The 27,729-nt window shown below is 40.9% G+C and overlaps 1 protein-coding gene across 34 annotated transcripts in view; it reads right to left on the bottom strand.

The window, feature by feature from the left end:
* shot (dystonin-like protein short stop) overlaps positions 1–27,729 on the bottom strand; it is a 308,131-nt gene that overhangs the window by 200,568 nt on the left and 79,834 nt on the right. The gene's annotated exons all lie outside the window — the stretch shown is intronic.

Genomic DNA, 27,729 nt, shown 5'->3' on the forward strand with positions numbered 1-27,729 from the left:
TTGACTCGAAACTTCACTATCTGATTATGTTTCGCAGAGATATTTTTCGGCACAAAACAATGTTGCACAACCAGTACCAACTACGGCCAGTTCTGTTGTGCAATGACAACATATCTTAATTCTGAATGTCTCACATTTTAATTTGTTGTAGGTAAGTGGTATCCCGCTGGAACCATTCTTCGTAAAGTTGCGCTGTTCATATATTTCGAAAAAAGAAATATTCACGTTAGTAGGTGCTTCACTTTCGGAATGCTGTTAAGGTCTACGAACCTTCACACTTAACGAGAATCCTTAATCAGATACATTAGTTAACAAATATTCAAAATTCCCCGTCGAAGTTAATTATCACAAAAAATTACGAAAACTTCCAATTAAAAATAATTGTGTAATAGTTGAAAATAACTTGAGTGTTAAATAAAAAAGCGACACTGAATGGAATCAGTTCAGTTCAATTCATATTAAGTTAAGTACATTTACAAATACAAGTTAGTTTGACATAGATCACCATATGTTGTTCTTTTTTCAATGTACTTAATTTTAATAAATGATAGCAACACTTGAAAATCGCTGTCAAAGTGTGTTACCATTTTTTTCCCACCGCAAGAAAGTACTTTCGCTGCCTTAATCCCTTCCAGTACTTGCACAACAACATAACAATATATGTGGAATATTCCACAGGCTATAACAGTCACGTATACCATGTGATACAAATGGCGAGAAAGTTCACTGGTTTAGCCATTCAGCGGGTACATAACTAACTAACTAGATGGCTTACCGAACCCGAAGGTTCATCACCGAATTAACCAAAGCCCTCCACCGGACCCTGTCCTGGGCCAACAAAATCCGGTCTCCTTCAACTCCTATCTCCAACAGACCCCGTCTGAGATTATCCTCCCATCTACGTCTAGGTCTCCCCAGGGTTCTCTTCCCTTCAGGTTTCCCAACCAGTACTCGGTGCACACTTCTTGTTCCATCCATGCGCGCTACATGCCCAGCCCATCTCATTCTTCTCGACTTAATCACCCTAACAATACTGGGGGAGGAGTACAGATTTTTAAGCTCATCATTATGCAGTTATGAAGATAAAACAACATTCTGGGGAAAAAAGACTTCTACAACATTTTGAAAACTGCTAAAAAAAATAATTAAACACACATTTACTCTTAACGTACGCATAAAACCGGAGGCGAAACTAACCACAGATATTTCCTCCGTCTGACTAGAAAATGACGAACAACGTCAGTGCTCGGCAATCCGTGTCACAAGTCTCCATTTCCTCCGATTACTCGCAGCTCATACCGACAGTCCTTTCACAATCGATATCAAACCGAAATAAGGCGCATTCTAATTGTAAACTGGACTCTGGACTTATAACTTGAATGTGGAACATTAATGGACATTATGTTGGTACAAACGACATACAGATAACATAAGCCGTTAGCGGTGATCCTGAGCATACGAGAAACGCTACTGCTGACAGTGGAACAAGACAACCTGTTACTTGGTGCGATAACGGTGCTGTCAACACTCCACATTCCAACTCTGTAGTGCAGTATCTTGAGAAGCTGATAATCGTTGAGCTGGTCCAGACGTTCGGTTTTTATGGACTACGAAAATTCATCTCCGTGTTTACGTGAACCAACACCTGGATCCTATCCTGAACCAGTCGAATTCCAATACAAATCGTCATGCCCTGACTCTTTGATTCATTGCAGCACTGTCCGAAATCATCAAAACAAGTGGAGGTTTAATTATGACAAGTATTTAATTAGTTTGAATAACTTCCTAAGCACCAAGGATTGTCTCTCTAGTATCAGAACCCGAACGTTCAACACCTTTAATCTCATCTCCGCGATCCTGAGACTTTCTATCCTGCTGCCAACCTCATAATCCATCCAAAATCCCCCAACTACTTTTATGTATTTAAAGTGGTCATTATCCAACAAGTTTCCTCAAACCTTCGCACAGAAATTCTAAAATTTCAACCTTTGCAGACCAATATTTTGTAAATTGTTCCACTATGAATCAGTTCTCGACTGTGACCGCAAGTATTCAAAACTTTAATAGGATACGCTTTCAGATTTTACGCATACACCACAGTGTTATGTGAAACGGTAAGGTAGATATACTGTTGACATGTATTTGCAAGCTAAGTAGTTATGTAAATCAATATTACTTATTTTCGTGTGCTTACGAATCGTTCTTAGAAGAGATGCATCTTAAAATGGGGGCTATTTTAAGGATAACATTAGTGTTCCTCTGCCAGGAACCAACAGAATTCCTTGCGAAGCTCATGGTTTTGTTAGCATCCGGAGTGAAATGAGAGTGAATGCATGTAGGCATGTGATATACTGGACGGAGATACATCATGAGCATTCTGTCTCCTGCATGGATCGCTCTTCATGTGTCAACTGACAAATATGACCACAATGCGAACTCGTAAAGTGTATTATATACAATATCCTCACGCGTTCCTTGCAACGCGTATTTAGTGGTGTTAAATCCACTTTGTCCGATAGTTCCTACTTTGCCTACCAGATCGCAGTACATCGATGTATACCTCACGAAATTTCCCCCAACTGTCATTTTATCACCACCACTCGTAGGATATTCAAAAGTAAGATTTTGATGCGACACAGAAAGTACTACGTCCATGTAAAATTTCATCCAAATCCGTCCCGTGGTTCTCGAGTTATATGGACTGGACGGACAATACACTTCGTGCAAAAAACGCATAAAATATATGATATTTTATGGAAAGTAGGGTCATACGAGGTGCGATCGAAAGGTTTCCAGACTGCGCGTATAAAAACCCGTACACTTATCTCAGGTATTAAATTCATCCATCACCCTCGAAGTAGTTCCCCTGGGAGTGAACACAACGATCCCAGCGCCGCTGCCAAGCCTGGAAGCATCCCTGGAAATCTTTCTTTGTCAGCCTGTCAAGCACCATCTGCGATTCTGCCTGAATCTCTTCTATCGTCTCAAATCTCCTTCCCTTTAGCTGAATTTTCATCTTTGGGAAGAGGAAGAAGTCACACGGAGCTAAATCCGGCGAATAAGGAGGGTGCGGGATGACGGCCATGGTGTTTGAGGCCAAAAACTGCCGAACTTTGAGGGCGGTGTGCGCTGGCGCGTTGTCATGATGCGTAGCATGTGGAGTTCTTCCTTTAGAATCAGCTGACAGGTCCCATAGACTGACCCCAGAAAACGTGAATGCCACACAAAAGTTTGTGCACGACCCATTGCGGACTCCCCAAATGCTTGCTTTAGCATTTCATAGGTTTCCGTAGCCGTTTTGGCGAGTCTTTGGCAAAATTTGATGCACACGCCATTCCGAAATCGCAGGAGGGTCAGTGTAATGCACTACCAAAACGCTCGTAACTAAGAAACAAATGCTAATTCGATGATGCCGGCTGGCACACTGATTTACTATGAATGTAGGCCGCACCCCCTAGCGGCAGAAGCTCGCACTACATCCGGTTCGCCCTCTATTGACACAGTCTTGAAACTTTCCGATCGCACCTCGTACATCTCTCAGTACAACTTTTTTGCAGTTCGACATTCACTTGGAAGCACTGAGTAAATTCACGAAAATTCCATGAAAGTGGGTTTCCCGATCAAATTCTAAGTATTTCTAACAGACGTGGGAGTGGCGACATTACATCTGACACAATTTCAGCGCTGACGCGCAGAATCATTGCGACAAGCACAGCTATAAAACTTACAAATCCACGTTTCTTCTTACGTAATAAGATCATGTCGAAATTCGTGGCATTGGATTTAATTGGCTGTTTCTCCTTGCCTCCTACGCTAATCAACTTTTACTAACAGTCGGCAAGGGAATTAAAGCGACAACTTGGGAAGGAAATTAGTGGTAGCTGACAGCCTTCAAGTGTAACAGGCAACTATAAATTAGTAAAATCATGGAAAATGTTCGTTACGGGCATCAGAATCACATGGTATGCTCGACGTAGAAAAAATCACACAAATTACAATTATCTCATAGAATGGGACTGTTCGCGATGTCCTCGGATGCAGAGTGATTAAATAAAACTCCTCTATGTACTCTGCAGGTTCAGTAAGGCCAATTCCCTGTGGAAACAATAATCATAATGAAATAAATTTGACTCTCTTCAAACTGCGTTCGTAAGTGCGTCTACACCAGACCGTGACAAACAAATATCGAACATTGGTGGAATGACGCGCAGTGAAACCTAAGCACTAGGATGAAAATCTGCTCCAGCACAAAATCAAACGGACCCTACTGGAACTGAACCGGTGTCTACGGGATGAGAAGCCGGCCACTATCCACAAAAAAACATGGCTAAAAATAATTCCAAAACTTTGTAATTAACTTTGGGTTACCATTAGGAACAATGGCAACTTGACTGTTGGGTCACGATCAACAGCTTTTAAAAATTGACCCCATGTAATTTGCTTAAAACATATTCGTTGTAAAATTTAATTAATAAATGCGTTATTAAGAGGGACAAGAAACAGTCTTGGTCGGAGATAACGCGGGCCACACACTGGAACTAAATTTATTCACAAGATCGTAATTCCTCGTATTAATTTCTGCCAATTATGCGATAAACAGGTTTCTGTCAATCAAATCCCTTTATCAGCGTTACACTGCATCAATCACACCTAACAACACCGAGTGGGAATCGGAAGAAGATAACATCCCACAGAACAGGGTTGCGTTCCCAGAAGGCAAAGCTGGCAAAACACAAGCGCATGCCATTAGCTGGAGGCACGAACTTACCACGGCGGTAATAAATATCGAGTTTCATCAGGAATTTCATTAGATCGAATTCCAAGAAAGAATCCAGTCCAGATTTCTCTTGATTTGTACAAAATCCCTCCATTCTATAACACAGCCAGAGATAAGTTTATGGCGGGTTGGCTGGTTACGTTAGCTTGAGTACTTTCATCATCTTGAATTTATTTCTGGTTCAATTCGCGTTACTTTCAATACATATGATATTTCGTTGAACAGTACGATGAATACTGATGGTATGTTAAGATTTGAGGTTTTCACAGCGGTGAGCATGAAGATTTCTGTCTTCTGGGTTGTTGCGCTATGTAGTCTGGTCGATGTTTACCAACGTTTCACAGGTCATACTGCCTCCATCATCAGGGCGATGAGTATGAAGATATCTGTCTTCTGGGTTGTTGCGCTATGTAGTCCGGTCGATGGTTACCAACGTTTCACAAGTCATACTACCTCCGTCATCAGGGCGATGAGTATGAAGATTTCTGTCTTCTGGGTTGTTGCGCTGTGTAGTCTGGTCGATGTTTACCAACGTTTCACAAGTCATACTGCCTCCATCATCAGGGCGATGAGCATGAAGATTTCTGTCTTCTGGGTTGTTGCGCTATGTAGTCTGGTCGATGTTTACCAACGTTTCACAGGTCATACTGCCTCCATCATCAGGGCGATGAGTATGAAGATATCTGTCTTCTGGGTTGTTGCGCTATGTAGTCTGGTCGATGGTTACCAACGTTTCAGAGGTCATACTGCCTCCATCATCAGGGCGATGAGTATGAAGATTTCTGTCTTCTGGGTTGTTGCGCTGTGTAGACTGGTCGATGTTAACCAACGTTTCAGAGGTCATACTGCCTCCATCATCAGGGCGATGAGTATGAAGATTTCTGTCTTCTGGGTTGTTGCGCTATGTAGTCTGGTCGATGGTTACCAACGTTTCAGAGGTCATACTACCTCCGTCATCAGGGCGATGAGTATGAAGATTTCTGTCTTCTGGGTTGTTGCGCTGTGTAGTCTGGTCGATGTTTACCAACGTTTCACAAGTCATACTGCCTCCATCATCAGGGCGATGAGTATGAAGATATCTGTCTTCTGGGTTGTTGCGCTATGTAGTCTGGTCGATGGTTACCAACGTTTCAGAGGTCATACTACCTCCGTCATCAGGGCGATATTCATCTACCATACTATACGGCGCAAAAACCCAGAATACATAAGTCTTCATACTGATGGTAAATTATAAAGAGCGTCGATAGTATAAGTGACCTAATGTAAGGTCCAATTCCGGAATTTGCCAGTAGATGAGGGAAAATACAAAAAACAGAGATGGCCGGTCTCCGGGCTGAAATTTGAAGCCAAGCTCACCCAAAGACGAAGCCGGGATGCTTTACCATTCGACCGAGCGTATCAGGTTTATTTCAATGCTTGTTTAGTTGTAGACCAAAACTAATATTCATCAATGAGGACAGCATTTTGTGACAGTTTTAAACAGACTTTCCATGCAGCACAGATATGTAAAATATTTTATATATTTTATTTAGTGTTCTGTCTGAGGACAGGTCCATATGAACAGGATCCTTCCATCCTTTTCTCGGACTGGGACCTGTTCATATACGTTCTTGGCAGATGATCCAGAAGTGGTTTGCCATTGCCTTCTTCTGTGTGTGAATGAAGTAATTGTTGGGATGCCACGGAGAAACCGGGGAAGCCCCCGGAGGAAAACTCCGTGTTGCCTAGACCACGGTCTTGCCCAACACAAGTTATAAATTCGGGCACCGCCGGGAATCGAACCCGCTGGCGGCCATGATCCGATATAATTTTTAATACGATCCTGGGTGGCCGGTGTTCGATTCGCGGTACAGCAAAATTTCTCTTCGCCACAACCCCATATAATGGCGAGGTTATGAATTGATCACCAGGAACAACTTTAACTTGCCTTTATAAATTTGTACATTCAAACACACAGCAGAGAAAATACAGCAATCATAAAAATGGCAAAGTAAATATTGAATGGATTCGAATATGGACAAGCTAAACTTCTCCTAACTAAGCACATATTTACTACTGCAAGATTCATAGGTCGGTTGATTCTTACGTTGTTTAACGACTCTGTAGCGCGTATGAGACGTGAAGATGTTCATGAATGGTGAGTAGACAACAACTCAGAAACTGGCCATTGTGGCCTATTAGAAAGTACTATATCGACATTTATGTGGCGAGACCGAGTAAAATCGCGAAATTCAAGTCAGAAGATCCGGTAACCAGACAGAAATTCCAATCGGGTCCATCCTGGACACAGACCAAGAATTACCGTTACACAAACATACGAGTTCAGTGGTTCAGAAAAATCAGATTCTGAGAATCGTTTAACAAACATACTTCAGTTAGACGTGACGAAGGAATGTAAATATGCGTCATTTATAACAAATCATCACGTATAGGCATACGTTTAATAAACTTGTTCCAAGAGAATAAATGTGCTGCTCCAACGTCTATTTCATTACAACACAAGCCATGTCCCTGGAGGGAACTACATCCTACGTATGAATGATTCATTCATAATGGCCGGAGTTGCGGTAAGGTCGATCAAATCCTTTTCGACATCCCACGTGCCAAAAAGTTGCCCCTCGACCGTTTTGAGTTACGGGAGCTAAGACAATCTTCACCTTTCTAAATTAGCTTCAGGCATTACCGGAACGCGAAAGACCTGAACAGTACAGACAAGTGACTGGCTATTGATTGGACTATCGGCATTAGATTAGCACCAGGATAAGAAAATGTTCTCTTCGCCACAACGCCCAGACCAGCTTTGGCCCAACTGGTCCTCTATCAAATGTGTGCTGGAGGTTCTCTGCTCGGGATGCAAAACGACTGTAGCGTTCCAGATGGCTTACTCGTCTGTAACAAAATCTCAGGGGACTGAATCCATACAAAATACTATTGTGGTGTTCGATATCGATCTTTAACTCGCCTGTGGCGAGCAGGCGCGTTCTTCTGTAGCACTGCAGATGTCTGGAAATGAGTAACTTTCACTTTTTCCTTAGTACTTGCTACGTCTGGAAACCACAAATGTTTCTTAAAACGCACTCTTGCCTTTTCAAATACAGATGGTTCTCGTTACACGCGCTTACGATATCCGCGTTTTGGCATATCCGTAGTTTCATTTCAGTATCATGCAGAGTATCAATATCCTATCCGCGGCCAAGGTAGAAGCTTTCGCGTACATCCACCGAGTTGCGTGCTTGTTTCACCGACTCGCATCACAATTTTGATTCCGGGGACTACAAGTCAAGGTCTCTCATGACGTATCACTCAGAAAATCTAGCGACATGTTAAACGTTTCCCGTTTTACGCTTTTTTGATATAGCAGTAACGCTACCCCAACGCAAAGTTAGGTTAAAATATTCAAAGCGGATGATATTAGCGGCGCGATCTAAGGCAAGAACACTCTTGGACCACTCAAACACTCGGACCGCAAATTCGAATCCCGCTCAGAGTACGGATGGTTGTCTGCGATTTTCTGCGTTACGCTGCCAAGACTGTCCTTGCAATGTGTCGACCAACCCGTCCTGGGAGTACAATATCAAGATTCACTACTTCAGAAAACAATTTGAATCGGAACCGGCCATCAGGCCCAACATGTGAAATCTGAAGAACAAAAAATACACACGACTTTTTATCCCTCTAACAGAACACCCCGATCACGACAAGACATATAACAGTCTTTGTACCTGTGATGTAAATGGTAACGGACGACATGTATACGAAGAATGCCCCACGTTACTTCCACATATGGACTGACCGATCTTACATAACGTGGGTAGCCATCAGTGGGTAGAACTTATCGGAAATTCTTGACGCATCCCACGGGCTCCGTAATGACCTACTACAGAACAGGCGTGTCACTTTATCTACGTGTCGTAGGATTTAAAATACAACTCGTCTGCCTTGTGACGTGTGTGAGGTAATGTCTGCTACAGTGCCACACGTCTCAAGAACTTTCACTAGAGGATTCAGGATCAGGGTCCTAACAACCTTTGAGATGCAATGTTTTATTTCCAGACTAATTCTATTACAGACGCTGAAAGAGACATAACAAACGCCAATGTACACTCTACATCTGTAAGTTACGTTAATCTCTCTTTTTCCCCCTTTCTGCATCTCTGTTACAGAAAAATATAAATTTTAGGTTTGTGAATTTTCTTATATACATCATTTAAATTCTGAGAAACACCCATTACTTATGCCCTGTGTCCCCATATATAGAAGATTTGTTTCGAGCGAAGCACATCACTGCCTCATTTCGGAGGAAGCCTCTCGTCCTTAACCCTCCACATCCTCAAAATAACCTACAACTTCCTTAATTTAAACTCATAAAATACTGTACTATTCTGAAGTATTTTTATGAATATGTCCAAAACACTAGTAAATATGGGTTGCTCTTAAACACTTTAATTATTTACCATACTTCTGAGATGGTACGCAGTGAAGACACTGACAACGTTACGAACACCGAGTTCAACGATTAACCATCAAGCGGTTAGTAAACAAAGAATTTTGTATCCCAGTCAACCTATGTAATTACAATGCCTTAAAAATCCCTGCGGTTAATTACAAATGCCTGAACTAAACTACCATTACATGAAGACCAGGCAAGAGTCGGTCAGAAGTGAAGCCCCTATCTTAGGACCGAGGGTATGACAACGTGCTGCTTGGTAGAGGGTACCACACACTTCCCAAAGTTTCCTATCCGCGACAGCACACAGCTCTAGCGACAGAAAGAGAGTTGGCACATTAGTTTTGACAGGATAAGCGATGAGAAAAGGTTACAGGGTCGATCACTACACAGCTCAAAGAAGGGAGGTGTTTTTTAAAAAAGACATGCCTGCAAATTTCAATTAATTCATATGATTTCGCGTATAATTTTAATTGTGAATGCTTAATGTTGCTGACAGCAACGTTTCTTCGATAATAAATAATACCACATAAATACGTTAATTTAAAAAATTAGAAACATGTTCAAACGTGATGATACGAGGTGCGATCGGAAAGTTTCTAGACTGCGCCTATAAAAACCCGTACACTTATTTCAGGTATTAAATTCATCCATCACCCTCGAAGTAGTTCCCCTGGGAGTGAACACAACGATCCCAGCGCCGCTGCCAAGCCTGGAAGCATCCCTGGAAATCTTTCTTTGTCAGCCTGTCAAGCACCATCTGCGATTCTGCCGGAATCTCTTCTATCGTCTCAAATCTCCTTCCCTTTAGCTGAATTTTCATCTTTGGGAAGAGGAAGAAGTCACACGGAGCTAAATCCGGCGAATAAGGAGGGTGCGGGATGACGGCCATGGTGTTTGAGGCCAAAAACTGCCGAACTTTGAGGGCGGTGTGCGCTGGCGCGTTGTCATGATGCGTAGCATGTGGAGTTCTTCCTTTAGAATCAGCTGACAGGTCCCATAGCCTATCCCAACAATGTCGCACAAGTCGTTGATGGTACGACGTCGATCTTCGTGAATGGCCTGCCGAATCTTCGTAACATTTTCGGGCGTTGTGCTCGAAGATGGTCGTCCAGAACGCTCGTCATCATCGACAGAGGTTCGGCCATTTTTAAAACGTGAATGCCACACAAAAGTTTGTGTACGACCCATTGCGGACTCCCCAAATGCTTGCTTTGGCATTTCATAGGTTTCCGTAGCCGTTTTGGCGAGTCTTTGGCAAAATTTGATACACACTCTTTGTTCATGAAAATCCGCCATTCCGAAATCGCAGGAGGGTCGGTGTAATGCACTACCAAAACGCCCGTAACTAAGAAACAAATGCTAATTCGATGATGCCGGCTGGCACACTGATTCACTATGAATGTAGGCCGCACCCCCTAGCGGCAGAAGCTCGTACTACATCCGGTTCGCCCTCTATTGACACAGTCTGGAAACTTTCCGATCGCACCTCGTATATTTGCACTGCAGAATGTGAAACAGAACATCGTGCTGGTCCTTTTTATCTGTCCGTGAATCAAAAAAGTACAAAACCGTTGTACTCACACGAGTGACTAGAGAATCACGGCCCAAGGGCAGAGAAATGCTAATGAAATTACTTGCGTGACTCCAGAAATAATACTGCACACTACTGCAGATGGCATTGAGCAAACCGAACGAAGGAACCCTGTCCTTACAAGGCGGTTATTTACTTTGCAACACAGAGTTCTAAGGATCTGCCCGAACACAGTCTGACGATGGATACTGACGCCCACAACAGAATAAGCTTGTAACGCACTCCAGCAAAGACTGACTGGGATAGTCATTAATGTCTGTTCCGGCCGAACACGCGAGAATTATTTGGGATTGGCCGACACAAAAATCTGAAAATTACCGATGTTACCGGCATTTCTTCTCCGACCTAGGTCAAGTTCTCACACTGCAATCTGTTTATAAACACGGGTTTAAAAAAAATTTCTTTTAAGAAGATAGGCAACAAAGGAAGGCGGCATATAACTCAATGGAGCAGAGTTCTTGAGGAATCAACAGTCGCTTTGCTACCGCAAGAAATTCACCGCTTTTTATGGAATCTCAAGATTCGTCGAGGTCTTTACTAGAACCTGTCACTGGTTCCTATCCTCAGTCACATCGATCCAGTCCAAGTACAACGTATCTGATGTCCCTTTTTTTAAGACTGTCCTCATTCATGCAATGCTTCCGAAGTAGAAACAAGGATAGAAAAGAAAATAATTGCCAAAAGAGTTGTTCTTTTCTTGTTTTACATACTTCTCGGCCTTCACGAACATCCACTGCAGAAACAAATTTATTACATACACAAAACTAGATAGTGCAATTACGCAATTAAACATTCTGCATACTAAAAAAGCACAAAAACCTTGTAGGTCCTAATGAGTCCTATATTTTACTCTGTCAACATATGCATATTTTCATAAAAGATTTTCGTTTTCAGCTTAGTCTAAAGCGCTAAATATTGACCAAAATTAAGCCTATCCGACGTCTCTTAGTGTGGACTCTCACACCCCTCCAGGTACCAAATTTAATAAAAATCCGACGAGTATTTTTAGAGACTCAACATGAGTTTTAAGCACTTGGTGAAAAGAACGCACAATACACGCCTACCAACCAACAGCTTTCAACGACCTCACAGATCAGTTTTCCAGCATCAGAGCATGTATCTAATCTTGATTGGACTTTAAACATTATACGAAAGCCTCTAGCAACTCCTCCCTCGTGGACTTACAACATAATTAACGAGGCAAATGCAATGACAAATAAATTTCAGGTTCGGTGACAATCCAACTTTACAGTACAAGTCCAAGTGGCCAGAACAGATGCATATCTCTTTATTAATAGTTCAAATGTACCGTAACGAATAACACGTCATATATTAAACTACAGACATATGTATAAGACACAAAAAGTCAATATGACAGCACCACCTAAGGGTGTCTGAGGACGCCTCCTCTATTCTAATGCATTATTAATGATGACCACTGTGCAATAGCCGAAACGCCTTATAAACAGATCATGGACCATTCGAAGCTACAAGTTGCTCATGATGAAATCGTTGGTAACACTGTCTTCAACTATTTAACATAAAGGCAGGCCTATTGTGCCGTCTCAAGGTGGTAAAAATTCCGTCTAAGAGGATCCTACTGCTTCTTTCTTGGGGTTCAAAGTGATGGAAAAATTGTGCTGGAAGCTTTATGCATGAATAAAACAAAATATCAGAAATATGTAAATTATTCCAGAACGTATATGCCTACGTACATAGATAAATAAGTAAAATTAAAAATATAAACATGTTGCTTCAGAAACTGACATTCCGTGGCACAAATGTTACCTCACACACATCAGACTAAAAACGCTGCTAGGTTAGACCGTGAAATGTCTGGCTTTAATCCTACGAATGCAGTTTACAAGTCTCCGACTTCGCCTCCTTCAGATGTGCTGAAACTATGGCGTTTATCAGCAACAACCGTGAAGTGCGAAAGAGCATCAATCATGCAAGAATTTTACCCGCTAAGTTATTATAACCATAACAGCCAACGCCCTTACATCCCAAAATTAAAACAGTACCCAATTTACGTGATTAAAAATTTGCTGTTATGACATATCAACCTCTTCCATCATTCATAACATGGATGCGCGTAATAATGTCAGCAGTAATATTTTGATTTAATAATACGGTCCTTTATCAGTTGCAGTCAAACCCCGACACAGCGCCCCTCCATATACCGCAACCCTCGCACTGTGCCAATGAAAGCCGAGGAACAGAAATGCCCTGCCCTCGATAGCAAGTCAACCTCCTGCATCTGTGGCAGGACAAATATATCGATTAGCCTTATAAAGAAGTCCGATACAGCGCCATGCCTTTTTTGCTTTCACCAGCTAAATGAGACAATCAACTGGAATTTTCTATTAAAAATAACAACAATTCTGTTTTGTTACTTGAGATCATCAGTGTAGTCTACTGAATACCGAATCATCAGACCCTCTGATAAAAATTCAGTAATTAGAGTATAAAGACTTCTATCTTCTGGGTGTAACAACCCAGAAGACAGAAATCTTCATACTCATCGCCCTGATGACGGAGGCAGTATGACCTCCGAAACGTTGGTAAACATCGACCAGACTACACAGCGCAACAACCCAGAAGACAGAAATCTTCATACTCATCGCCCTGATGATGGAGGAAGTATGACCTCTGAAACGTTGGTAAACATCGACCAGACTACACAGCGCAACAACCCAGAAGACAGAAATCTTCATACTCATCGCCCTGATGATGGAGGCAGTATGACCTCAGAAACGTTGGTAAACATCGACCAGAATACACAGCGCAACAACCCCGAAGACAGAAATCTTCATACTCATCGCCCTGATGACGGAGGCAGTATGACCTCAGAAACGTTGGTAAACATCGACCAGACTACACAGCGCAACAACCCAGAAGACAGAAATCTTCATACTCATCGCCCTGATGACGGAGGCAGTATGACCTCCGAAAAGTTGGTAAACATCGACCAGACTACACAGCGCAACAACCCAGAAGACAGAAATCCTCATACTCATCGCCCTGATGATGGAGGCAGAATGACCTCTGAAACGTTGGTAAACATCGACCAGACTACACAGCGCAACAACCCAGAAGACAGAAATCTTCATACTCATCGCCCTGATGACGGAGGCAGTATGACCTCCGAAACGTTGGTAAACATCGACCAGACTACACAGCGCAACAACCCAGAAGACAGAAATCTTCATACTCATCGCCCTGATGACGGAGGCAGTATGACCTCTGAAACGTTGGTAAACATCGACCAGACTACACAGCGCAACAACCCAGAAGACAGAAATCTTCATACTCATCGCCCTGATGACGGAGGCAGTATGACCTCTGAAACGTTGGTAAACATCGACCAGACTACACAGCGCAACAACCCAAAAGACAGAAATCTTCATACTCATCGCCCTGATGATGGAGGCAGTATGACTTCTGAAGCGTTGGTAAACATCGACCAGACTACACAGCGCAACAACCCAGAAGACAGCAATCTTCATACTCATCGCCCTGATGATGGAGGCAGTATGACCTCTGAAACGTTGGTTAACATCGACCAGACTACACAGCGCAACAACCCAGAAGACAGAAATCTTCATACCCACCGCTGTAAAAACCTCAAATATTATACAATTATAGTACATCTGCATCAAACCACCCAGCAAAAAAAGATATGATCGCTGGTAGTTGATAACACAAACGGTAAAACCAACAGAGAAATACCTCGAACTGGACCATGAGTTTGCCATATTAATAGTGTAGTAGGTCATTTGTCATTCTGGCAAGGAAACAGACATCCTGCATTACAACGTAATTCACTCTTGCCCCATTAGTCTGACATAAACCATTTCGACTTAGGCGGCAAATATTACCAAAATTCAAACTATATACGAACATAAATTCTTGGAGCTACAGCATCAGTTCTTAGCTTCTAATGTGGCTTCAAACCGTATTTAGAATCGCACTGTGTGACCATCAGCTTCTCCTTGTCCGTCTGTACCTGGATAAGTAACTTGCCCTAAAAATATTTGAACATCTGTAAAGTGTATAATATTGAACCTTCGAGTCCCATAATGCCACTCAGTTTGTCAAACAGTTTGTGCCAACATTCGCGTTATGGTACTTGTGGACGGAAGAATGCGGAAGGCTGTCCTCAGACTAATGTTGAAGGCGTTAATTTTCCCTTTTTACCAGTAATTACTACACAAACACAAGGCCACTGATATTCATCAGAAATCTGTATGTGAATCTCTGGCTATGACTCTCTTTACATGTAAATATGAAATGACGACAGGAAGGAAAATTTCAACGGAATCAACAGTTTGGCGCAAACCACTGTTGGTCCACACAGACAGCATCAATTTATTGTACAGTTACGACTTATGAATGTTGTATACTTCATAAAACCGCATACATTAACAACACAATAACGGAATATTTACTTTAACAGCTATGCTATGGATTTGTATTTCAGAAATGTCGAATTCGGCCTATGGCCGGCTTACCCTATATCCCCTTCGAAATCTAAGATTACCTCGCCATCACTTTCAATGCTATATGCTACATGGTTTCTCATTCTTTTCAAGGCCTTGGGTCACATTCTTCAAATGTTATCGATTCGCGAACCGTAAGGGTAATTTGATGAAACGCGATTGCAATTTATAACAAAATTCTATCCAATTTATTATTGCACTCAGGTTCACATATTGCTCATTACTCTTATTTAACAAAATTGGTCATAGTGGGACACAGGAAGCTGCTTTTCCTCCACTCATCTTTCAATATGAGGTTTAGTAATCCAACTGTGACTACCACGCATCAGTATGACGTCTTAATTAAGGCCTAAGCTGAAAGTTGCTTAAAGCGACAGGTATTGCCAAATACTAACGACGTTTAACAAAAAGTTATTTCTGATATCCGGTAGTTTTTATCATCACACAGGTTAATACAGTATTATAAAAAAGTACACGGGCCGCAGAAAACAAATCGGCGGGCCACGGGCTGTTAATCCCTGTTATATTTAAACTCTGAACAGCATCATCACAGCAACAGCAAGGTCAAACAACCTAAATATCAATCAAACGGAATTACAATTAGCTAATCGACGCTTATAGGGTGTAAAAATCCAAAGGGTTCCAAAAAGCTGCAATCCATTGTAAATCCATAAAAGGTCATCCACCATAGAATAAGAAGAATACGCCAACGACTACAACCGCACCTTAGACGTTTCGCCACGTTTCGTAATTAGAATGACGTCATGTTTCCTGCAGGCACCATCTGAGAGACATGACTGTAATATTACACGAAGCCAAGACTCACAAAAAAATAAGACAACTTAAAACACACGAACGAACACAAAACAACTGAGTTGTCTACAGATGCAGAGTGCTGGTACCGCGGATTCCTATAATTAAAGAGAAATTTAAGTTAAGGAACTAGCTCAACATGAGTCACAGGTAGAATTCGCTCTGTTATTTCGACGGACGACAGAGCTCGGAATTAAACTGAAGAAACTCGCAGAAGGTAATATACAAAATGTGACTTACAATAACACACAAAAATTCGGCGAAATTTATTACGTATATTAACGACATATGATTTATTGCTTCACACTGCTGGACATTTTTCTGTTAAACTAAAGGAACAACATTTACACTGTAGGTAAGAGCAGCGGTAAAGCGAAGTGCCGAGCTCGAGTCTCTACCGAGTGTTTTAGACACTTCCCCCATTACCTAAACACAACGCCTTTGTGGTGCCTAAAGGCTTCTGCATTAAGATGCAAAAATTGTATTAGCTATTAGCTATCACCTAGACGGGGGATAAAGTTACTTTACAGGCTGAGCGTAAAATAAAATACTTCCCTATCAAAATAAATCCCAGTGGATAAAGGAAAATGCATACAAAACCTATATTTCGAAACGCATAAAAGGGCCTACTATAAAAGCAAAACAATTCACTAAAGATGTGTATACTTTACAGGAAGTATAATAGGTACAAACATAAGATTCCAATTAACTTCATGTCAATATTATTATACTGGGAATGGCCCGTTCTTCAAGTGCCTGAGCACTGCGGGTCCCAACTTTTCGTTGGCTTGATCTATAGACATTCGGTAGGACTCCTTGGATGAGGGATCGGCCCGTCGCAAGGCCTCTACCTGTACACAGGACAGAACAACACACAAGAACGCGGACAAACATCCATGGCTTGTGTGGGATTCGAACCCACGGTCCCAGCGACCAAGCGGCACAAGGCCCACGCCTCAGACCGCGCGGCCACTGCGGACCCCTAAATATTATTATGAGGGGTTTTAAAAGTATTTAAATGGTCGAAGATCAATCCAGAGGCTGCTGTAATCTGAGGACTCCGCTTCTATGACGTAAACCACCAGAACCAACCGAGCAGCTGAGGAGTGAGTGAAATGAAAGTGCGCAGAGCGTCATTCTACATTCCCAGCATAACCTCAGAGAAATTCCAAGCGGATTTCTGTGAAATGCGACTTCTCCTGCTGAACAAACCACATACCGCAACTCGAGAGAGGATCTATAAATGGACATACCACGAACACTGTTGTGGATCAACATTCTACATTTGGGTGTTCAGAAATTATAGACTTACCTTGTTTAAAAAGGTCGCTGTTCTCAGTTTTTAACACGACTTTTCCAAAAATAAGTTTTCATATAGACAACCGATTCACTTTGACCACTTGCATAAAATCCAACATTATCAATCGAATTTAACACCGTGACAACGAAAACAAAAAATAGTAAACCTCTTCTTTCATCTCATTTCGCACATTCATTCGCCACAAATGTCAATAAACTGTCGCTATGAAATCGAAAAATTAATATTTGTTGTCCAATGAATCAAATTATACAATTTAAAACTGCGTTCTTTAAAAAACTGCATAAAATCCAATAGTTTACGCATAGCAGCATCACAACCTTCGCTTTATACTGCAACATCTAACATTATCGGTGATCTTCACTGCCATTAACGATTATTAATGTATACACTTCGACAGGAAATAAGAAGACGGAGAAAACTGCATAATAAGGATCTTCATAACTTGTACTCTTCAACAACTATTATTGTAGCGACAAAATCAAGATGCGAGGGACAGCCTACAACACGCATAAGGAAATAACTCTGTAATCGACTTTATTTATTCAGCTGTACGCCACCTTGTCGTTCTCAAACACCATTCTCCTGTTAAATGGCTTCTTGCGTCATTTAGCAATTAACTGTAAATATTCTTATGAGTACAGGTAGCCCTCGATTTACGCCGGGGATGCGTTCCTGGACGAACCGGCATTAACGGAATCGGCGTAAATTGAAACTCTTTTATAATGTAAATCAATCGGAAATCAATTACACTCGTTCCCAGCACCCAAACATTGACGAGTAATATAATGGCATTAAATTTAAAGCTCTGATATAATGTAAATAAAATAAAGGGAATTTAAAAAATACATTTTATACACTTACAATCGACAATTCGTTGGTCCCCGCGATTGACTGCAATTCTTTCATGTGAGTGATGTGTACGATAATCTCTGCTGTTACGCTATAATTGCATTCGTGTAAGACGCCGACCTACAGAAAATCGCGTAGTAAAAATAACCCCGGTACCTCCTCAGAGATTAAATTAGTCCTTTGAAATTTTAAAGCGCCAGGAATGAAATTGCATAAGAGCAAACTCGCATATGCAAAAGTTTGCAATTCACAAACAGATTTAACCGATTCATCGATCTCATTGGAGCAAATTCGCGTTAACGAAACATACGTAATTGCAGAGATGATAATTTTTATTCAAAATCAGCGATGTAAGAATTACGACTCAGTATAACAATCAGTACGAGATCCATTGTAAAACGTTATAAATAATAGTAAAATATATTTCTTTCACTTTTTGACGTTCTGGTTTCAAAATTGACATTATTCTGAATCGAGGGCTGCCTGTACTGGTCACAAGAACACCCCCTCAGCCCCCAGTTTGGATGATCCGGGACAACCCACTGCCTGATCCCTACGCTTTAACCTGTCTGGCTTGGCACTGGGACGACTGCCCCCCCCCCCCCCCCCATCAACGTGGCGGTCTATGGCGTAGATAGTACACGCATATAAAATTTTAGTCTGAAAACCACAAAGGAAAAGACCACTTGAGAGATCTATCTTTTCGTAGAAGAGATGGTAATACCAAAACAGCCCGCAAAGAAACAGGATGTGTGGAAGTGGACTGGATTCAGCTGGCTTAGAATAAGGCTCAGTGGCGGCACGCAAGGAATTTCCGGGTCAGATAAGCGACAATCGCTTTCTCAAGAACTCTGCACTGTGGAATGAGTTATTACCGGACAGTGTATGCATTTATTGCCATCTTCGTTTCATGGCTTGATCTTAGTCCCCTTGAAGGCCCACACATTCCTTTCCAGGCATCCGATAAGACGCATTCCTCGTTCACACATTCCTACTCAGAACTAGGTCAGGGCAGTGGGCATACTTCATCCCTTTCACAACGAGATATCTTGTCACTACGAAAACACATTAACCACGGCAATATCATATACTGAAGTTCGTAATATTCGTCTTTCACTCAAAATCCAAGGAACAAAAATCCGTGTGACATCAAAAATTTCCGTTAACAACCAACTTTTTACTTTTTTCTGATCAAAATCATCGTGTTCCATAAACATCTCAAAGTCATCCAGTTTTTTTCACACATCACTGTCTTTCTTATTCTTATGCAAGAAATGACTTCACAACCAAATGTATTCTTACAGTTTGTAACCTGTGGGTAGTAACAATAGTCCCCATTCTCTCCTACGAAATGTAAACTTCTCTCACAACGATCAAATCACACCGGCTGCCAACAACAGCGTTCCTGGAGGAGGTATAAGAGCCTCTTCAAATAAAAGTATGTTGGTACAGTTCCACTGGAAATAAAATATACACATTCTCAAGCACGCCAACAGTACGAAAAGACATTACATCTCAACGCCCCCTTTCATTGGAAAAACCGGCCTTATCTCACTTTGAAAACGCCGCGAAAAAGAAACCGAAACGTGGCTATCTTCTGTAAGTTTACACAGGGCAATGGTAAACACGAACGGCATGTCCCCCCCAACCCGGATAAATTTATGAAAAACCCCCGTTTGTCGCCTGCTACACTACTTATCACGTTTTTTGAAAGCTCTTTTGTCTTAAGTGAACACTACGTATAACATGTTCTGCCACAAACAAGTGTACAAGAGTCATCGCTAATATTACACACGCAGTCACTCGCTAATTAAGAACGCAAATAAGACGAGGATACGAAGAAACCGCTCTCGTCGTGAAGCAGAACGAACTGTCCATACATTCAATATAACTATACTTCTAACAGTGTTATCTGATGAAACTCTTAAAGGTGAACAGACTTCTTTCCAGATATTTTACTTCCGACTTCACACATCTTACTGGTCTTAACTTTCATTCATTATACATTCTAATATTTTGATGCACAGCTAATTAAAATAAATAATGTAAATAATCATAAATAATTTCATATTTCGTACAACGTGGATCATATCGAAAAATATGTCAAACAAAAGTTACAGACTTTAATGTATTATACTTTAACGCACCAACACTTTTAAAAATCGCCCATTTCCTAGACAATTTGGGATTCACGGAGTAGTCGAATTCATCGGTAGGCACTGATATTAAATTTACCATGCAACTTTAGTGTGCACACCTCCTCCTCAAAATGTAAAATTTCACAGAAAATTGTTAGTATTTTGTGAATACAATTCCCCTATCCCATACGCGTGCATTTACGCACACGGTACAAAGAACCCATAAGAACTTTCATGGATAACAAACACTGAACATCCGCTCCAAGTAAAACATTTTCGTTTGCAGTACTATAAATAAATAAATAAATAAATAAAGAACATATTAGCAAATTTCTTTTCTTTGTTTCAAGTCTCATGATGTGTGCGAAAACGGTAACTCGTGTCATTAAAGAACACACATCTTAATTAATTTCTATTAACCACAATATCTGTATTAATTTTCATTTATTATTTCGTTCCTTTAACAATATTAAACGTTCATTTCCATATATTATTTAGGTCGACTACCCACATGTACAAGATTCTTACGTAAATGAAGATCAGTGTACTTAGCTAGACAGAAAGACAAAATAATTTTAAAGATATCCCCTCTCCAAAAAATAAATCTATAGACTTTCAAATAAGGTGATAATTTCGAATGTGAAAGCCGCTAGCATGGTTGTTATCAAGGCAGTAAACTTTAGTTGTCGTAGTAACAGCGTTTTAATTCTTTTACGGAAAATGGCGCCGGTATGGAATAACGTTGCGTTGCCCTGATTCACTCCACAAACCCAAACAATTTAAAACCTCTTATTACAATTACTAGAGGTTTAGTAAACCTATTAGTGTTCATATCCTGCGTTTAATATCTAATTACTTTACCAACCAATTAGCTTTAGTTTGTCTCTTTCCTTCTTGGTTTCGCCAATCGTTCATTAACATTCCACCTAAAACAGGTCTGGTGGGTTTAAAACCGAGGATATTAATACGACGACTCTGGCTTGTTCCTGCATTTATTATATGTGATTACTTTTAAAATTCTGAGGACTGGGTTGTAGTGGGCAAATTAAACAGGAAACGTAAACATACGTATGAATGTATAAACATATTTTGTAGGAAATCAGTAAAAATTAACAAATTCCTGATGATGTATTTTCAAAACAGTAGTTTCTCACTACAAAAAAATACTGTACATACAGACTACGTTCCTATGGTCGTTGTAATCCATTGACTCGATTACTGTTGAATAATGAGTTATCTATTCCGCAAATATAGTAAAGAGATCGATTTTTTTTAACAAAGATGCCAAACTTTAGATGACGGGAACCAAGACAAAACCGACCATTCTAAATTGCAGCATGCATCCGACGACGACGGAACCAACCCATCACCAACTACTTAAGAGCGACACTCTAAAGACTTACAAACGTCAGGAACATCGCGTACTAAGACTGCTATAGCCTTTGTAATATTCTTGCAGGATCATGTCACAACGAGAGTACACTACGCAAATAACTAACATTTCTGCGTAGACGCTGTCATGCCAGACAGCCTACATGCACTGTGGAGGTCTTTGTATTGCCCACATTCAAACAGACCACGTCCATAGACCAAACAAAGCTTCCCTTTCGTACCTTGTACAACTTACATGACACCAAATTCCTACAAGATTTTCGACTGCCATGCTATGCCAAATCACTGTTACGAACTGTTATTTAAACTAACAGCAATGCCTGAATATCTCTAATTATAACAACCATGGATTATTAATGATACACACTGCGATCGTGGACATCAAAATGTCGCTTATCCTGCTACAAATTTGGAAACGATATTAAGAGTTCTGGTTTTATAAAATAGGTACACCGATCAGTCTAACAGATTTCAGATTCGAGAGACTCTATAGTCCACTCTAGCCAAGCTGACACAATTATCTGTGGCTTCAGTTCTGGACAGAAATTCAAGTCGTGCAGTCAAGTCCATGGCGAGAGTTACGTGAAAATTCTGTTCGTTTTAATATTTAGTTCTACTAACAAAAAGTATTATATTTGTATTCAAGTGGTTCTATTCTTCAGATAAAACTCGTTTTGAATGACCAGAAGAATTGCTATCAATGTCCCAGAATTGCATATCACCCACACGCCAAGTTGTTTCCCCATGTCAACAGTAAGACCTGGACATAGCAACCAAAATTAAGAATAACCCCGTTAATATGCAGCACGTTCACTGATAAAGTTGGACGCAATAGTAATATCCCGCTTCCGGCTGGAACTGCATGACTCACCGCCAAGCGCTGGAAGGTTTTTCCGATATGAACCAGGACACGCTCCATAAAAAAATAACTCACCTTCATTATCAGTTCCTGCCGGGAAGTCACAGCTGCCCTCAACTTTATCAGTGAACGCACCGTTGAAATGCAAATACTATGCATTTATACGGAGTCTTATGGAGCTTCCTGTACTCACCATGTGCGTTATGGAACTTCACATGACACGACAGGGAGACGATTAAACTTAATTATCCCGGTATAGTAATACGTATAGGCCTATAATTATTTTTAAAAAATATAAACCTTCAAATCAAACAAAGTAATAACTAATTTTTCTAAATATACTCCACTTTTTAACTGGTACAGTAAAAATGAAACGGGGAAACTTCGCTTCGAAGGTGTGGTACAACTGGAAGTAAGAATCCTGCTGGAGAACTATATCACCATAAAGGTACAATTTGGCTGCACGCGACAGAGACAAGCGACCGAGGCAGGCGACAGAGTTGCGAGACCGAGACTGGTCGCTTCCTGTCTGCTCTCTGTACAAACGTATGAAGTACAATTACGAGCGCGAGACAAAGACAGGCGACAGAGACAAAGCACAGGAGACCGCTCTCGGACCAGTAGTGTCTCGCGACGGGCTCAGGCAGCACGTGTGTTGATGAGTAAAATAATGGCAGAAATTAAATTTATTGGTGACCAAGATGAGCAATTGGTAGAATTAGTAGCAGTAAACCGACCACTGACCACCGACAGAAAGATCCTTCTTCACGTCTGGTTTTGAATATTGAACTCATAGGTTTTCTTTGTTTCTTTCGCAACAAATAACACAGCAACACATCACCATCTTCTTCTTCTTCTTCGAGTAACCTTTTTAGAAGCATTTTTGTACTCATTTTCCACAGAATATGTGCACGTATGTCAACAAAACAAAGAAAACAAACACTTTGCCACATGTCTCGGTCGTCACCTCAGAAGTGTGTGGCGACAAGCTGCGATGTGTCCGTCTCCCGTCTCTGTCGCCTGCCTCGGTCGCTTGTCTCTGTCGCGTGCAGCCAAATTGTACCTTAAGAATCACTTTCACAGTGACACCGCAGCCATGCCATTAGAAAAACCGTCATCACGTTTTCAATTGCCCTCGCCTAGCTACAAATTCCGGCTGAGAAAAATAATGCCGACACTGCAAATGAGCTCTTTCTCTACGATCTTCCCAGAGCTTCTAGTTATCAGTGTCACTATAAATCGAATTATCTAACCAAATGGAAGGATGGGTAAACACAAGCCACTACTGTGACGAAACATGTAACATGCCGCAAGGACAGAGGAAACGGGTTATCATATCCAACGACGTTAATTGTTTTTACTTTCCACGCTCGGCAGTGAACTGAAGGTCTGAAACATCCAAGTATGGCATTAGATGGTTCTGGAAATCGGCCGCGGCAGTTAAATGTCAATTCCGCAAGGATAATTTACGAGTAGACCACCGTACTTAACACTGACTGAGACAAACACGAGAGTTAGACTAAATCGCGTATTTCCTAAAAACCTTTAAAAAAAGAAGTTTCGTGCAAATATGAACAGAAAACGTAATAACCCTTTCCGTGCTACGCACGAGATATTTCGCTTATAATCATTGTTCTTTCTGATCTGATATATATAAAATACAGGAGACCAGTGAAAGAAATGTCAACTATCATCTCTTTATAGTTAAGTTCAGATAAAAAATAACAGCAAGGACGCATTTCAATAAAATTAATAACAAGCACTCTCAAAAGCCAAGAATAATTCACGAATTCTACAATATTCAGGAATGGAATGCAGTACTCGAGCCTGAAGGGCACAATACCAATCCAACTTCGTGGTTTAGCATGTCAGTTGTCGAATAAATTAGTAACTCAAGAATGAACACCCACGATCCGCTGTAGGCACTTCTGTGTATAGCTCCACATCGAAATGGTGAACATTACAGGCCGGTTCAGAGGAACGTTCTGCCACTGCCTTCAGGGTTTAATCTGATCCTGAAGTAGAAATCAGCAATCAGACCTACCTACGAAACATCGGTAACTTTTAACATTTCGACATAGAAACTCAGAAGTATGCAACAGAACGTGTTGCAGTCAACACTGAATAATGTGGCAGCAGGTCCCTTCGATACATCTGTAATTTTACAATGCCCAGAACAGGCTATAATCGACGGTGTAGGAGTGGACCCAACGAGAGATAACAGAAAGTAAATCCAAAACGTCGGTGTTTTTTTTGTAACGATGCTGTGCCCAAAAGTGTGGACAGTGGGCCGTGCTGAATAGTCTTGAAGAAGTTTGTCCGAAAAGTTAACTACAATGAACATGGAACACGATGAAAACCCACGATTAAATCTAAAATGTGTTGAGATAAATTAAACGAGAACAGGTAACGTAGGTTACTCCTGGGTCCCCAATATGGGTGGCTCAAATATCATTTTACGTGTGCACGTAAACACTTTTGCACGTAGGCCTGTGTACTTACCTCGTGCACGTACGTCACACGACCCAAATGTTTGTTGTTGCTTAGCGCATTTTAACTCGAAGGCCTTGTGGGTTTTATCAAGTTCTACAGTCAACGTGTTAAGAACATAGATCATCATACCTACACCAAACCCATTTCAAGAAATTTCAATTTACAATTTTTCGGCAAAACATGATTGAAAACCGCAGATTCATATTAATTCTGAAATGCTCACTGTGGATCTGGATTTATAAATTTTTGATCACGTCACAGTTTAAAAAAATAATGGGCACGGGAATATAATAAGAGGGAAAATAAATTTCTGTGTGCAGGATCTGAGGTCCTGACAGCGGCGAGTAAGATGGCTGCCCTTCTGGATTTAGTAGGGCCGTGTAGAATTTTATCAAAGTTACAGTGTTATTTCTTGCCTTTATTTTTAATTTTTGTATCTGCGCGGTTTTTTATTTGTTTACTTTATAGTTTATTTAACGACACTTTCAGTATCTAGACTACATAGCGTCGGATGAGACGATGAATTCAATTGGATAGGACACGTGAAAGGAAGTTGTCGTGGCCTAATTACTATACCGGCATTTGCCTGATGCGACTGAGAAAAACCGCCAAAAACCTCAATCAGAATAGCCGGTCTACGAATTTTGAACCCGGGACCTCCAAAATCCGAAGCAGTAGATTTACCAACTCGACTTCTACGTTCGGTAAGTTCTTTTGTTTTTTCAGTGAACCATAACGTGAGATTATGATTTTTGTTTTTGGATTCCAAATACTTTACTTATCTATGTACCTTTCCTGGTATTTTGTTACATTTCCAGCCATCATGTCAACCTATAATGCTTTAACAGTAATTTCAGATTTAATCTCAATTAGATACGTCCATCTTTCAAACTGCATAAAACGTTTACTGGCATTTCAGAAGTGCCTGCTGGCTCTATCATCGGGGCGAAAAAAGGCAGTAAGCACCTCTGAAACGTCGGTACACTTCTAGTAGACTACAAGGCGCAACATCCCAGAAGACATTTATCTTCAAAATCCAGCTTCATTGCCTGGTAGAACTCCCGCTAAAATATCAGAAAATAATTTAAAATACTTTTCAAAACACTAGTCATTCAACAGCAATAGTTTGCAACTGAATTCAGCAAACACGGAAGCTGTCAAAAACGGTTTCAAAACTTCACATGTTGCGGTGCTGGGTGCTGAGCCTTGGTTTATTTGACAACGCTGCCTAAATTACGTGGCGTCGAATGGTATGATATTTTGTCAGCAAACAACCGTGGACTATTTTAGATATCATTTGCTGAAGGAACTGAGTGAAAACTGCGAGGAATCGAGAAAGTTGAATCCTATCACGTACTTGAAGTCGAGATATCCTGAATCTTAAGGAGTGCTAATTACCGACCATACGTTTGAAGGAGGGGGGGAGAAGGGGTTATGGGATATAGGCGACAATACTTCTGAAGACAAGGACGCTCGATGCATAACTAAAAATACTGACACATAATTAAAGGACATTTTAATTGCTGATCTTCACTGAACTTAACAAAAGTTACTTTTGCAAACAACACAATTAACTCCATGGAACAAAGTTTTTCCTAGTTGACAGTCTCTCACCTAGTAAATGAAGTACCCACAGTTTACGGAACCCGAAATGTTGAGGCCCGTGTTTACAGCAGCCAGGCAACCGGTCGCTCCTTGATCCAGATAAATCCAATCACTCCCACCCTATATCCGTAACATCATCCTCCCATCTACGTCTAGTTCTTTCGAGTGGCTTCCTCTCTTAATGGCTTCCAACCAAAATGTTGTGAATAACAAATACTTAGAAAGTAAATAATAATTGTACTAAAATGTTACAAAAAGATTACAAAGAGGGGATAACATATTTAGTATAATACCAAGACTGATAACGAAATTAATCGCCTGCTAACAGCGCCAAATAGCCAACTATACGTCGAAAAATGACGTTACTAACAGTATCTGTGATATGTCAAGACGACTGTATGATATATTTTAAGGCACTGTACGAAATAGTGTGACTAATCTAAGCACACCGCACAAAATAAGTGTTTTTATTTGCACCAAGGCATGAGGTGAAAATCTATAATAAACTACGGTGAAGGTGTTCATATGCCAGGCCATTTAAACATCCCCAAGACACAACCTGCTCTTTTACGGTATTTTCTCTTTCTAAGAACACAACCCACATCGCTCGACGCCAACCGCATGATGACCTACACATCGGCTTCTGAACTCTTGTAATTCCATACTGAGCAACAGCTATCGATGAGAAGTATCTGTCACGATACCAGGTAAGTGGCACAAGATTGTCGAGTAGGGAAAGTCACTTCTGGAAATTACTACCTGGTACAAATAAAGAACCATATATGTCAACGAGCACGTTATTCTCGATAAAACCATCAATAAGATCAGAATTTTCCGCTTGGCGATGTGAAGTACGAATAGTGATAAGTATTCCCATAAATTGTTGTATGTTTAATGTTTGCCTTCATCACTCACAAAACAAAACGTTAGGTGATCACA

The sequence above is a fragment of the Zootermopsis nevadensis genome, unplaced genomic scaffold (assembly GCF_977971745.1).
Source record: "Zootermopsis nevadensis isolate Lab colony 2312 unplaced genomic scaffold, Znev_1.0 Znev_ptg000006l, whole genome shotgun sequence".
NCBI lineage: Eukaryota > Metazoa > Arthropoda > Insecta > Blattodea > Termopsidae > Zootermopsis > Zootermopsis nevadensis.